Raw genomic sequence first — 15,975 nt, 5'->3', positions numbered from 1 at the left:
TCTGCATGTACATGGTTATAGTTTAAAAAAAAAAATCACAGCAATCTGAAAGGCAACAGTGGAGAATCATGCAGTGACATGTGTTGCAGCCATTAAATCACACCTAGGAAAGTCGACTTCAAATTGGAAAAAAAGTTTAGGGTATTTTAATGATTAAGGGACTGACTAACAATAATAGTTTAAAGTTTTCCCCTATGATTTTCTTAGAGATAATATCTATAAAAGCAAGGAAATAAAAATATTATTTTATTTATTCAGTTAGTTATACTATATTTATTATATTTACTATATTATTTTTACTGTCTATACATTTTTTTACAAATATAAAAATTAACTATATAAGTGGGATGAGAATGAAAGTTATGACACCGGAAGCCAATTGATCAATCAAGCAAACTGGGGTGATAGAGTATTCTGGGTACTATTTTTTCATCTTTTATTAAAATCCATTAATCTTGTGATTATGCTTATGCACACATACATGTATCACACATATCCTCTTGCAGCACACTCACTTTTGAGGGAACACCAGCCATTTGACTTACGCTTACCTAAGCGATTGGTGTGGTTTGGCTGTGTCCCCACCCAAATCTCACCTTGAATTGTAACAATCCCCACATATCAAGGGCGGGACCAGGTGGAAATAACTGAATCATGGGGGTGGTTTCCCCCATACTGTTTTCATGGTAGTGAATAAGTCTCGGGAGATCTGATGGTTTTATAAATGGGTGTTCCCCAGCACAAGCTGCTTTGTGTGCCACCATGTAAGACATGACTTTGCTCCACATTCGCCTTGTGCTATGATTGTGAGGCCTCCCTAGCCATGTGGAACTGTGAGTCTGTTCAACTTCTTTCCTTTATAAATTACCCTGTCTTGGGTATGTCTTTGCACCATGAGAACAGACTAATACAGCGACTAAAGTCTGCACGACTAGAGTTTTATCCTCGGTTAGCTCTTGACACCTTATGTCAGCTTTAGCCATTTGCTTTTAATTTCTCTGTGTTCTATAACATTTGGTAAAATAAATTATCCCCAACATTTAAATCTTAATAAGAATGAATTGGGACAAAGAGGTGAAAAATAAGGAAAACCACTGCTATAATAACCGTCTACCAAACTAGTAGGATTTATGTCTCAAGAGTTACATCTTGTAGAATTATTGAAGAAAATGCTGGATAAGTAACTGTCATGGGAAAAAGATAAAGGCCATGGTTTCCAGTCTTCTGGAGTTCCATACTCACAGAATTAAAAAATATAATAATGGTGGGGGGTAGTCTACGTAAGCTTGTCACCTTTATATGGCCCAGTAAGTGTATTTCACGTCAACACTTATATTTTACTGGCCTCCTTCATTAAAATTCCTCTAATGGGAAATGAAACAAGCAAAATGACCCATGATACCATGTGTAGGTTATATGTCATAAGCTGCAACCTCAGTTTACCATTTCCTTCTGTAATATAGGCAACCTTAAATATTTGACTATATTTTCATATATAGATCAGATGAGAATTTCTAGTAGTAATACAATTTTGAAATTTTGTTTCTAATTATATTTATCCAGCATCAATTAAATTTAAAAATCATGATTAATCTTATATATTTTTTTCAGATTTTTGTGACACACAGTTCTTTAAGCTAAACAGAACACCACCGAAGAAATTTGAACTCCGTTCAAATCTGTCCAACAGGAGTATATACTAAATACCTAAATGTAGAAGTAGCACCTAAATTATACATAACAGTGGCTTAAAGATACGCCCAATTTATTTAATAGTATATCAAATAGTTTATATTATTTTTCTCCTATATTTGACTATGAAGTCCAGTTACGGAGAATTTTAATGCATACTTTTTATTCAAACCAATTTATTTTCACTCAAAATTAAAACTTACTAGCTATTCTGTATAGAAAAGTAAAAATAATTCTAAAAATTGAGTTAAGAAAGTATGGTATCTTTTGGAAAATGAAACGTCCAACAGTATTGACTAATGTGAAGAGGATTTGAGCTGTGTTTTTCGTTAGAAATAGAAAAGGCTTACACGATAAACCCCTTGAAGAGCTGCCAAATTAGGGCCATAGAAGTCTGAGTCTAGAGATGATAGAAAAGGAAATCCAATTTGAGTCTGACAAAGACAAGCTAAGGTCTGATATGTGTGAAACTTAGGAGGTTAGAGTTTTGGGGAGGGGAGAAACAAATTATTTCGTATTTACCATCAATATACTGCCAACGGTGTTACGATGTCAAGTAACTCCTCAGTTTGCATCCTTGCATTTATTAAGTCCCATTAAAGGGCTTAAAAGACAGCATTTGTACCATGCCCAGCAGATTTTATGGAACAAAAAAATACATTCTATTTGCACACCTGACATCTATTTAGGTTATATCTTCCAATAAGTAAAGCAAAACCCAAAGTGCATCTCTGGAATTGTGCTCATGTGTGTATATTATTTCTTCTTAATATAGCCCATAAATGCTAATAGAGTCTCTGTGGCGGAATGTTATTACAATTAGAAGGCTTGATTGGAAACAGGGTGCATACATTTAGGAGCAACTTAATTTCTTAAAAAAAAAAATAACTTTGGTTTTATTATATTTCAGTACTTAAGTAAATCTTGTTGTAATCCCTGATTGGTGAAAATCAAATACCTGGGGACCAGAGTGGGTACTACCCTATGTGACTTAGCTGAACAATGTTGTATAAAACAAAAGGTAACTTTATGGATATTGAGATTTCAAACTAAAACATCACACAGAGGAACCTGAACGTAACATGTTCTTAATTCCTGGTGTAAAGTTTTAACCTTGTTTTTATGTGAAGTGAAAACTAGTTCAAGTTGTCCTCTTTGCCTAATCGTTCACCTTGTTATTCACTATTTTTTAAATTGTTTGATACGTTATATTTGTGTATATTTATGGGGTACATGTGAAATTTTGTTTCTTGCATTTTTTTTTTTTTTTTTTGAAAGCAACAATGTGGCACAAAGAAAATTCTCCCTAGGGCAATTACATGCAGCTTTTTTTGTCACCTGCTGTAAGTCATGTATACTTAGTATTACTAAAAGAGACTTTTTGCCTTAAATTTGTTTCTCTCTGTAAAGTGCTATCACTGAAAAGTGTCATAGGACACAAGAACTATTCCAAAATTGACCTTCAAATGATCTGGGAAAACCCCAGTTCAAGGACTGAATTTAAATGCTGGGTATAATAAAGGCTTTCACAAATGTTGTCAAAGGAATTTCTGTTCTATTAAAACAACTGAAGGCTACATTGCTTTTTGGAAATATTTCTCTCATTTTCTGTCACCATTAAGTATATGACTCTCAAAATACATTCTCCCAGGACTAATTCTCCTTATAAAAATTACAACCAGAGAAGTTATAACAACATGTTATCATAAAATAAACCATGAAGCTCTCTGCAAAGGAATAGTAAGTCAGCATTCTAGCAGTGAAAACTTGGCAGCAAAAAGCATATCCCGTAAGGAATTGTGTGAGACATTTTGATGGGATTAAAACATGCTGCAAGACATATGGTATATATTTTTAACACATACAATAGGAGAAATAAATTGGAGGAGGCATCAAAGCATTAATCCCCTAACTCCCACATCTCGTCCCATCCATTGGGGATTTCTCTCTTTCAGTTTGTCATGGTAATGTAAGCATGAAAGGATGTTTCCTACCTTCTGGAATTCAACTTTAGAAAGGGAGATAAAATGTCACTATTATTTATCTACATCGTTTAAGATGCTGCTTTTGTACAGAACAGAGAGATGTAAACAGATAAATGCAACAACTTCAACGTACAGGTTCTTGAACTGAAAGCAGTTTCACTAATATTTTTATTGGTGCTAATATCTTCCCATGCACTCAAATGATGTAGTGCATCAGAGCAAACACTGCAAAAAAAAATTACTTACGGCTACATTGGTGCTAACATTATAACCAGATAGATTGCAAAAAGTTTCAGAGACATACTAAGCTTGTTATTGTAAAAGAAGAACAAAGAAAAATGAAATGAATGTGTTTGGCTCACTATTTTTCAAATATTTCTGTGAGCTGTTTACATTTTACTGAAATAATGAGCATTGAAAAATGTAACTCTCTGTCTCTTCTGAATTTATTACTTTCATATTTTATTCAATTAATAAGTTGCAGTAGTGAGAAGAGGTAAGAAAACAGGGTAATTCTCCCATATTTATCATTATGAATTCAAACATACCATATATAAACATATAGCAGATTCATATTACATGTGTGGACATCATGTCACTCAGCCTAAGGTTTCCTCAATGCAAAATGAGAATTTTAAAAGTACCCACTGTATAGAGCTGTTTTCAGGATTAAATGAGGTAAACCAAGAAAATACTTCCCATACTTCCCATTGACAAGTTACCAGTAAGTGTTAACTGTAATCACCGCAATTATCATCACCATCATCATCATTTATATAGATAAGGTCCTGTGAAACTGACCATGATCTAGGAAGCTACCCGTGGATAAATGTGAAGAGCACACTGAAATATGTGTGACTGAACTATCAGACTACTTATACTAGCTCTACAAGGTAGGCATGATCCTCACTGTACAGTTGAAAAAACAGAGGCATTAGAATAAACCGACTGGATAAAATTTAACAAAATCAGCAACTGACATATCTTTCTATCTTATGTTGAGTCCTTTATTGGAGACTGTGTCTTGCCTTTTATATTCCCTGCTAGGAAGCTCAAATGATGGTAAGAAAAATAGTCACAGTAACATTGTTGTCCCTTTTATATGATTAATTTGCATCATTTGTGTCCTTGATGTTGTCGTTATGTAATCATATGTGGTTTTAGTATAAGCAGCCAGCAATCCTTTGTGAAAAGAGGAAGGGAAAAATAAACTAATTAATTAATCAAGCAATAGATATTTTCAGGAAGATGCAGGAAGTTTTTAAAGGAGATTAGATCATCAGAGAGATGCAAATCAAAACTACAACGAGATATCATCTCACGTCAGTCAGAATGTCTATTTTTAAAAAGTCAAAAAATAACAAATGTTGGCGAGGTTGCAGAGAAAAGGGAATGCTTATACACTGTTGTTGGGAATGGAAATTAGTTTAGCTGATGTGAAAACAGTTTGGAGATACCTCAATTAACCAAAAACAAAACTACTATTCAACCCAGCAATCCCATTACTGGGTATATACCCAAAGGAAAATAAATTATTCTAGTAAAAATACACCTACACTCATATGTTTATTGCAGCACTGTTCATGATAGCAGACATGGAATCAGCCCAGGTGCCCATCAACAGTGGACTGGATAAAGAAAATGTGGTACATATACACCATGGAATACTACATCGCCACACACACACAAAAATAACAAAATCATGTCCTTTGCAACAACCTGGATGCAGCTGGGGGCCATCATCCTAGTGAATTAATGCAGGAATAGAAAACCAATTACCACATGTTCTCACTTATAAGTGGGGGCTAAGCATTGGGTACACATGAACACAAAGAGAGGAACAATAAACACTGAGGATTCCAAAAGGGGGAAAGATAGGAGGGAAGCAAAAGTTAGAAAGCTACCTATTTGTGTACTATGTTCAGTACTTGGGCAGCAGGATCACTAGAAGTCCAAACTTCAGTATCATGCGATATACCCATGTAACTAAGTTGTACATGCACACTCTGAATCTCAAATTAAAAAATTAAGGAGATTAGAGGCCATGAAAATAAGTAAGAGTTTATTTGAGAAATCTGATAGGGTTAATATTGGAATAGGTGGGATGGGGGTCATATGAGATACTTCAACGACCAGGAATCAGTTTCTGGGGAGGCCTGATTCAGCTAGGTAATTACATGGGTCAGGGAGAAGAGGGAAAAAATATTCAAAATAATGTTATGCCCTTCCTAGGTTATAAAACAAGAAAAAGATAGAATTCTGCTCCAAACTAGGAAAACTAGAACTGAAGAAAATAGTTTTAGAAGAACAAATATAATGAATGTTATTTCACACACACACACACACACACACACACACACACACACACAAATACCTTAGTTACTAAAAGCTCAAAAGGTCAACTTCACATCTTAAGAAAAGCAGTGGTCTAACAAGAAAAACATCTGCAATAATTTTTTTTAATCTAATGACACAATTTCAGAGCGTATTATGTTCTTGTCTTTAAAAAATTCAAATTCATTTTAAGAAAAAATTAAAGAGCAATATAAACTAAAAATATGACTACTTTCATTATTATTCTCCATAAGAGGATAAAAATGAAAAGCACCAGCAAAATCAGAAATCTATCAACAGATGCACTTTTACAAACAATTCCTAGTTTCAGGCTTTCTCCTCAGACATGGTATTTGAGATTAAAATATCAATTGCCTCTTTTGTGGTTTCACAGCAGCATCATTTCCTGACTCCTGTCACTGTCAAACTGCCAACATCAATTTTATATTTATTTCAAGGTAACTTTGGAATATTTCATCTGTCTTGTGTGTGATTATTCTGCTTCCACTCAAGTGTTTTGACTTGTTCGCCAGTTTCATCATAGTAGTAGTCCACTGTATGAATGCATGCAGCTTGAACTGCAACATGACTTTTTCTCCATGAATATCATCTTATAATCCCCCATGTTGAAAAATACTTAGAAATTGCTGCCTCTCTCTCTCCCTTCTCCTCTCCTACCTCTCTCTCCCTCCCCCTCTTTGCTCTCTCTCACATACACACAAACCCATTTAAACATATGCACAGAAACATTTATATGTATTCTGTTTTGCAATGTATATAATTGTTTCATACAAGATGCCTCTTAATAGAGAATCATATCCATAAGTATAAATCATAAACATAAATTGTAGCAAGAAAATATTAAAATTTGAAAGATGGTGGCATTTGTTCTAGTTCCTATTTTACTAAGAGAGGACACCTATATCTTTCTCCAGAAAAGATATCTCATATAAGCACCTTTCTTTGTTTAGATTCATTTAAATATTTGCTTTTTCAGTTGTTAAATTTCTTTTCCTACATTTTCTCTGTGCTCATAACAAACCCTGGATAAATACACATAGATCTAGCTCTCCACTTCTGCCCTTTTATATCCAATCTAAGCTCAATTATATTTTCCCATTTTAGATGAGATTTTCTCAACTTACCGATTTACCTTTTAAATCTCACTAAATAACAAGTCCATTTGCTTTATCTCTAAACATCTTTAAATGTGACTTTCATTGATACTATACATTCAACTGGGGCTACTCACCTATTTCTCTTTCACCTAAATGCTTGCCATTTTTCAGGTCCCCTAAGGCATTGACACCACCTAAATCTATAGTTCCACCTTTAGTTCCTGATAAAGGTCCTAGTTTCTTACAAGGGTTTTCTAATAATCTCTTCCCTGGTCTCCTGACAGGGTCCACCTACTACAGTTGATATAAAATGATGTACCCCAAATCCTCAACTTTATCAAACACATTAATCACTGAACACTTTATATCCCAAAGCCTTTGAGTAGTAGGAACCCGTTAATCCTCTAGGTGCTCTCAGTTTCATCATGTGTAAAATGGGAATGATAATAATACCAACCTAAAGGAGTTGTGGTGCCAATTAAATGAGGAGCTTGTGTAAAATACTTTGATCGATTCCTGTCACAACATATATACGTTAGTTATTACTATTATTATCATTAATCAATTCAGGCCTCTTAACAATTTTCCATAGACTACTTAACTTTCATTGTCATGCCTCTACATTATTTTGATTTAATTTGTCTTCTGCCTTTTGTTATCTAAAACTTAACTATTCCTACTCAGCATGCTTATATTACTATTCCATTACTTTATACTATTTTTAATCTATTTGCTTAACTCACTATCCATTTGAGAATACAATGCCCAGAAAATTGTTTAAATCAAATCTCACCACTTTATCATCTAGCATCACTGATTTTTATTATAAGGGATATTTTTCTCTTATCCATCTTTTGAAAAAATTAACACTTTCCAATATGTTTCTTGGGTTTATCTATTTCTATAAACATTAGGTAATAATAATCTTAGACATGTTATTTCATTTTCTTGTCATTTTTGAGAGAGGTAATGAGAGGTATCTCTCAGATAATAGACAATAATAAACATTATTTTTAAAAATTACTAGAATAATGATTTTCATACTAGAAAATATAGTTTATTTCTGGGGATTGTAGTGTATTTTACCTTGAATTGTTATAGACATGAGAAAACATTTACTCAATCAATAATAAACTACATTATTCCCAATGTAAGAGTTTATAAAATTACTTATAAAAGAGTGGTTATAAGAGACAATCAGTATTCTATGAGAAGTAAGTTTTCTCTTGGTATATGAAGACTTTAATATGTTCTTTCCATTAAAAAAGCACTGGATTTGTATACTTGAATCTTGGGATTGAAATAAAAACATACTCATATATGAAGGCAAGTGATAAAAATTTCAGTATTGTAGTGGAAAATTTAAAAATGACATAAGATTGTATCATCTACAACCTTGTATAAAACTAGATGAAATTACACAATGTCTCAAGTGTGGAAATTTATTTAATAAAAACTGAAGAACCAAAACAACAACAGATAAAAATAGAGAGGAGGCATTTGTGTGGCTAACAAAGAAGACACGGAAGAGCAACAATAGTTTTGTAATTCTGTTTCAATTTCCCTAAATAATTGGTATACTTGTTTGCTTTAAAAAGTGTATTTAACCAGACATACAACATCTTTATCACCCTTTATGCCCTGGCAAGTAGGAAACTGATAGAGAAATCTATTGATCAACCACAGAAACATGTTAGCTTTCTCTACACTATATTTGCTTCCATCTTTAACCACGATAATGTATACATGTTGTTTAACAAAATCCATTCCTAAATATCTGTCACTGAAGTCCTACTGAACTTTTTCCACTCCCACTTTGTCTCTCTCATCTCCTCTTCTAGCATATTCCCCCAGCTCACATCACTCTTTGTTGCCCCTTAAACACACAACATGCTTTTACTTCAGGCTTTTGCAACTTTCTGTGGGCTGCCTGTCATTTCCTTTTGTCCATATGGCTACATGTCTCGTCCCTTCTCTTCCTTTTAATTCTCTCAAAAGTCAGCCTATCAAAAAGATTCTTTTTTGACATCCTAAAACATTATAATCTATATCTATGTAGATATATATGGATGTGAATACATATATGTATTTGTGTGTATAGATGTATAAATATAACTGACCTACCCCTGCATACACTGTCTACTGCTATCCCCATATATTATTTTTCTTAAAACAGCTTTCACGACCTGAACGATAAGCTCCATTACAGTTAGGACTTTATTTTGAGTTTGTTGGTTTGTTTTGATTTACTCTATTAGCAGTGCCTAGAACAGTGCCTTAAACACAAAATACACTCACCAAATATTGGTTGAATGTAAGAACTACTAAATGGATAAATAAAAGATACAGAATTTAGACAAATTACATACACTGACATATTATTGCAGAATAAATTAATGTAAATTCAAAAACAGCAAATGTTATAGTGCTCTGTCTTTCGAGATACCAATTAACATCAACCTAGTTGCAAAACAGAGGTAATAAAGTCCAATTTAATTATGTCTCCTTCCCATCTCAGGTTAATTTAAATTCCTTCCCAATTTTACTTTCCTGAACTTTGAATCATTCCAGAAAAGAAATGATCCAAAAAAATGTTTCCTGGCTTAGAATTAGCATGGTTGTTAGGAAAAATAATGCATTGCTCACAAGTGAGATGGGACTGAGGTGGCTCAAACCAAGCCAAATGCCAGGTAAAACAAAGTGATTCTCATTAAAAGGATTGCTTTGTCTGATGGGAAATTTTGGAGTCCTACGATTCTGTAATAACATTATCTGTTATAGGAGATTAGGCAAACAAGAGCCAATTAAACCGCTGGACAACAGCCAAGATACCATTGCTGATACAAACAGGAGTTTACATGGAAGTATCAAAGTAAACTCCTGTTTTTATCTGAATACCCTTCTTTTTCCTTGCAGAAAGCTTCTTATTTTTAATGATACAATGAAGAAAAATAAATCTTATCTTACATATCATGCAGCATAAGGAATGAGAGACACTTGCGAAGAGATCTGAAGGAAGAGGAAATTACCTCTTGTTATTTCAGAAGCAATCATTCTCTACTTTGGGTTCCAAATGCTAAAAGGTAATGAGAAGCCTTAAAAAACGGACATTCTCAGCATTCAGTAAACTGGCCCTCGGAACTCTTCAAAAGCCACAGTTTCATGGTTTAACACTATCTTCGTTCTTCTGAAAGGTGGGAATCAGAGATGAATGCCCATCCTACTCACTCAAATTCATTAACTTTCATATCCCCAGGATGCTCATCAAATATCTTTAATTATTTCGCTAAACTTTTTGTTGTTGTTGTTTCTATTTCTGAATTGTAGTTTTCTTTGTTATTCCCTTTAGGACTTATTTTTCCAGTGAAATAAAGTCCAAAGAAAGAGAAGAATGTGCTATTCCCAGTAAACAAGATATAGATTGGGGTACATTGAAGAGAATAAATTAGCAGTTATTGGCAGTTTCTACATAAAACTAGAGTAAGTTTTGTCAGGTTATACGTAATTTTCTGAATTATTATATGGGAAATCACTTTAACACTTCAAGTAAAGAGATATATAAGATGATGCGTAAAATTTCCTATATAAAATTTTACAATACCCATTGGTGGGAACTGAACAATGAGGAAACTTGGACTCGGGAAGGGGAACATCATACACTGGGGCCTATCATGGGGAGGGGGGAGGGGGGAGGAACTGCATTGGGGAGTTATACATGATATAAATGATGACTTGATGGGTGCTGACGAGTCGATGGGTGCAGCACACCAACATGGCACAAGTATACATATGTAACAAACCTGCACGTTATGCACATGTACCCTAGAACTTAAAGTATAATAAAAAAAAAAAGAAAAAAAAGAAAAAAAAAAAGAAAAACACTTTGATGGAAATTGTGTAATACATGGGAATTTCATTTATCTTTCTTTCTTACGCCGTTTCTTTATTTCACTGTTTCGGCAACTGGTACCTTAACTTCTACATACTTTTCAAAAATATACCTCAGCATTAATGAGGAAAATTAGGCCACTGGGGCTTTCTAATTATAACTAAAATGTTCTCTCATATTCATATAAGATTTTGACTTGCTCTCCACTTTTTCATACTCTGAAGCCCATTTTTCACTACTGTAATCTATAATTGCTATAAGAAATACATATTTCGATCTTCATTGTTCCGAATACAGAATGTGAGTCAGATTCATATATCGCTTAGTAATTGGAAAATGGTTACATAACTGAGACTCTGAAGGAAAAAAAAATTGAAAATAAAGTAACATAGAGTGCCGTCGGTGTTAATGGGGTGTAAACGAGATACTGTAATGGGTTATTGTATTTCTCCATCACAACACCCTCTCCATAATCATTTGAGAATACTGATGAGGGAAAAACTATCAAATGAACTCAGTTAGATGTCAAAATATCTGTGAAAACTTTTTTTCTCCTGTTTCATGTTCACTATTACCAGATTCTTAATACAACAAAAATAATTCTAGCTCAATACACAGTTATAGTCACAGACAAAATAAATTATTAGAATTCATAATTCCCTCGAATCCCTTTAGTTTTAAGTATTCTTGTGAGTTGGCCATAAAATAAGATATAAAATGTAAAAGCTCTAAAATTGTGTAAATTGAAAACTAAAATTTTTGTCCCACTGCAATTTCCCCAGCAGACTCTAGGGAGTTCCCCTCCCTAGAGACAATCCCTTAGCCTAACCCAAGTATAAACAGGCCAGAGATTCTAAATATGTGTATTCTTTCCCCCAAGAAATAACATACTATACCCGTTGTTTCGAATCCTCTACTATTTCATTTAATGATACCTTTTTAAGTTCTTTCCATACTAATAAATATAGAATAGTCTCTTTCTTGTGTGAATGACCTATAACTTTCTTGACTAGTCCTCCATTGATGTATATTTCCAATCTTATGCAATTCAGAACACAATGGCTGCATACACACAGACACACAATGACATGAATGTGTATGAATGAGTATGAGATGGCATGAATGAGTACGTTTGCAAGATAAATTTGAGAATTGCCTAAAGAGTATACATCATTTTGTTCTTGATAGGTATTGCTGACTTACCTGAATTTAGAATCTCTAATAATTAAACTCCCATCAGCAGTGTACGAACACCTAATTCTCTACACCATTTTTTAACTTTGCTAATCCGATGAGTAAAATATTTAATGTTAATTTATGTTTATTTTATTACAAATGAAGTTGAATATATTTTCATATATTTCAAAGTTAATTGAATTTCCTTTCCTATGAGCTGTCTATTCATATCATATGTGCGTTTTTGCATTGAGTTGAACTTTTCTTATTTTTTATTTTTTTCAAGAATTGCTTAAATTCTGATACCGATTTAAGCATGTGAACATATGAGACTTTTAAACATACAATTAAAGCTATTCATCATAATTTGCTATACTACCAACATTACTTTGGAGCGTAAGTCAAATGGTTTAAAGTAATCCTGTAACATACCTAAAGAACATCTTCCTATATTATTCATGCAAATTACTTCTACACGTAAAGGTCTTTTCACTTTACTTTCTACATTACCCAGTTCTGAAGTCACTACTCGGGCTTATCATGATACACAGACAAGGAGGGGGGCAAATGACCAGGACTCGTCAAGATATATATGGATATATACATATATATATGAATGGCACAGCAGAAGGAAACACAATTCTGGAAGTGCAAGCCTTCAAGAAGCAGTATATTATGATAAAACCCTCCCACAGAAAGGTATCATTTTTATCACTGATACCACAGGATAAATTATATATTACACCATCTTCAAGTAACAGTTGAGGCAATAGAATGAATGCAAAAGGCATTACAATGAATCCCACTTAATACAAAGAACTATACAGACCAATACTTCTCTACAATTTGTTTTTTCCTCATTGCCAGTTAAATACAGAGTTTTACTTTCATAGATTAACAATGAAGGGTCCTACACGGAAGCCAATACATATACCTAGCATTTCAGTCTAAGCTTGTCCACGTACATACCTGAAGTCAATTACAAGGTTTGGCCTAGAAATGCTAGGGGAACTTCTTTGTAGTTTTTACAGGTAATAAACTTCATCTTGCACACTGAAGTCATCGTACATACAGCGCAAAGTCAGAGCTTTTATATTTGCGTTTATTCTTCATTGAACTTTTAAAAACACTACTACAGTTGAATATTAAAAACAAGAGCAAGTAGTGAGCATATCATGATTACAGTCCTTCACTTATTCACTATAACACAATAAATGCCAGCAGTGAGTGTTATTCACTGGCCCACGAAGAGGTCTGCCACTGAACACCACCTCTGCGATGATGTTCATCATCCTCATATACTTCTCCATTGTAACGGCGCCATCTTTCCTGATTTGGATCAAAGTCCACCAGTTCTACTTCATCCATCTCATCAGTCTCTTCCACTTCCTTCCTCTCGGGTAGGAGTTTTTCCAGAAAAAGACAGTTTATCAAGAGACAGAAAGCCATTCTCAGGAAAGTTCTCCTTAAATTCAATGATTAGGCGACCCTTTTCATGTGGTCTACGATAAATTGACATGCCTTCATTTAGTACACACTTGATATCTCCATGCTTGACAATCTGACCTGGATGAGAGGTGATGACTATGGTTCGGTTGTCAAGAGTGGATATTGGCTTCTGGAAGTCACACAATGCTTCAACCAGCTGTATGTCCATACACATGAAAAGGTCTTCTCCTCATCCAGTAAAAACAGCATGGTCCTTCTGATCTAACATAATGATAATACTGCCTGGCTCCAGTCCTGGTTCTTGGTCTCCTTCACCATGGAAAGTTATCTTCTGGCCATCTTTCATGACTTTTTCAATATGAACCTCTAGAATCTTCTTCTCTCGAACTATTTCCTTCCGTTGCAGCTTTTACATCTATCTTTAGCACTGCTCCACTCCCCATGGTCCTGGCACTCCATGCACACAGACTGAATTTGCTGAACCATTCCAAGTCCTATCTTAAGAATCCTTACTTGCATTCCAGTACCTCGGCAATTGGGACAGCCCTCTACTGCTCCTTTCTTACCTTCTCTACCTTCACATTTGTCACAAATCACATTCTTTTGCAGAGCCAGTTTTCTTGTTGCACCATTATATAAGTCTTCTAGGGTTACCGAGAGGTGATGTACAACATTTTTGCCTCTCCTTTCTCTCTGCATCCTTCCTCCTCCTCCAAAAAACATATCAAAGATGTCCATGGGGGAGCCAAAACCGCCACCTGCTCCACCCTCTTTGATTGCCAGTTCTCCTGCTTTGTCATATAATTCCCTTTTCTTTGCATCAGAGAGAACTTCATAAGCTTGAGAAATCTGTTTGAACTTCTCTCCTTCATTTGGATTCTTATCAGGATGGTACTTCAAGGCCAGTTTCCTATAAGCCTTTTTCAATTCTTTCTGAGTAGCATTGGGTTTGACCCCCAAAACATCGTAGTAAATCGTAGTAAGTTATTTCTTTCACCATCTTCTACTGCCGGTGCTGGCTGAGGCCGCTGTGTGAGGGAGTGGAAAGGAGCACGGAGCTGTGCGCAGCTCAGGCAGTTACCGCTCCTCCACCTCTCACCGAGCATTCTGGAAAGTTCCCGAACTTTTCTTACCGACATGCAATAGCTTTCTATATTATCTTGTTTGTGATATAACTTGCATTAACACTTTCTTTTTTCTTGTTTTTGAAATGGTGTCTCGCTCTGTTGCCCAGGATGTAGTGCAGTGGCATGATCTTGGTTCACTGCAGCCTCTGCCTCTGCCTCCCAGGTTCAAGTGATTCTCGTGCCTCAGCCTTCCAAGTAGCTGGGACTACAGGCGTGCGCCACCACACTCAGCAAATTTGTTGTATTTTTAGTAGGGAGGGGGTTTTGCTATGTTGGCCAGGCTGGTCTCAAACTACGGACCTCAAGCGACCTGCCTGCTTCAGCCTCCCAAAGTGCTGGGATTACTAGTGAGAGCCACCATGCACGGCCAATACTTCCTATTTCTGTTTGTCTTTTTTTTTTTTTTTTGCTAACTTAGAGCAAATTGGAAACATCTAGAACTTTGTTACTTCTTCAGACTCCACAATAGTTCTTCTACCTCTCCACAACGTTATCTACAATATAAAAGTATCCTCCCCAAGTTGGAGAGAAAGTGTCAAGAAACCTAGTATGTTCCACTAAATGTCTAAAATGCCAAACCGCATAGGGCTTTCCTTCTCCTGTTTTTAATCTCCATGCCATCCCCATCACCAAATAATTATCCTTCCATGATGTCAAAATTAGACTCCAAAGAGGATATTTTCCATGCCTTCACTTTAATTAATTAATTTATTTATTTATTTTTGAGACAGAGTCTAGCTCTGTCACCCAGGCTGGAGTGGAGTGGCACGATCTTGGCTCACTGCAACCTCTTCCTTCTGGGTTCAAGCAATTCTCCTGCCTCTCAGCCTCCGTAGTAGCTGGGATTATAGGTGTCCGCCACCACACCCAGCTAATTTTTGAAATTTTATTAGAGACGGGGTTTCACTGCTGGCCAGGCTGGTCTCGAACTCCTGATATCATGATCTGTCCACTTCAGCCTCCCAAAGTGCTGGGATTTCAAGCATGAGCCACCACACCAGGCCAATTCTGTTTTTTAACAAGCTTATTTTTTGCCACTATTGACCCTATTTTTAATTTTTTTTAATTTGTCTATCCGTGTGATTTCAGTATGCCTCTGTAGTGTCTTTAATGTCTGTGTTACATGTCCCATGCCCAGATGAGCACAGAATCATTTGTGTTTGAGATAATAGGATTATATTAAAATTTTTCTTTTACTCATATGT

General features: G+C 35.1%; 1 pseudogene across 1 annotated transcript; it reads right to left on the bottom strand.

Annotated features, from left to right (window-relative positions):
• Positions 1 to 13,387: 13,387 nt before the first annotated feature.
• LOC104653763 lies at positions 13,388 to 14,756 on the bottom strand (annotated as a pseudogene). Its single transcript, XR_004058360.1, has one exon. The product of XR_004058360.1 is annotated as a dnaJ homolog subfamily A member 1 pseudogene (transcript).
• Between the last annotated feature and the right edge of the window lie 1,219 nt (positions 14,757 to 15,975).

Source organism: Rhinopithecus roxellana, chromosome 7 (genome assembly GCF_007565055.1).
Source record: "Rhinopithecus roxellana isolate Shanxi Qingling chromosome 7, ASM756505v1, whole genome shotgun sequence".
NCBI classification, from domain to species: Eukaryota; Metazoa; Chordata; class Mammalia; order Primates; family Cercopithecidae; genus Rhinopithecus; species Rhinopithecus roxellana.
This window is presented reverse-complemented; position numbering and strand designations above follow the sequence as displayed.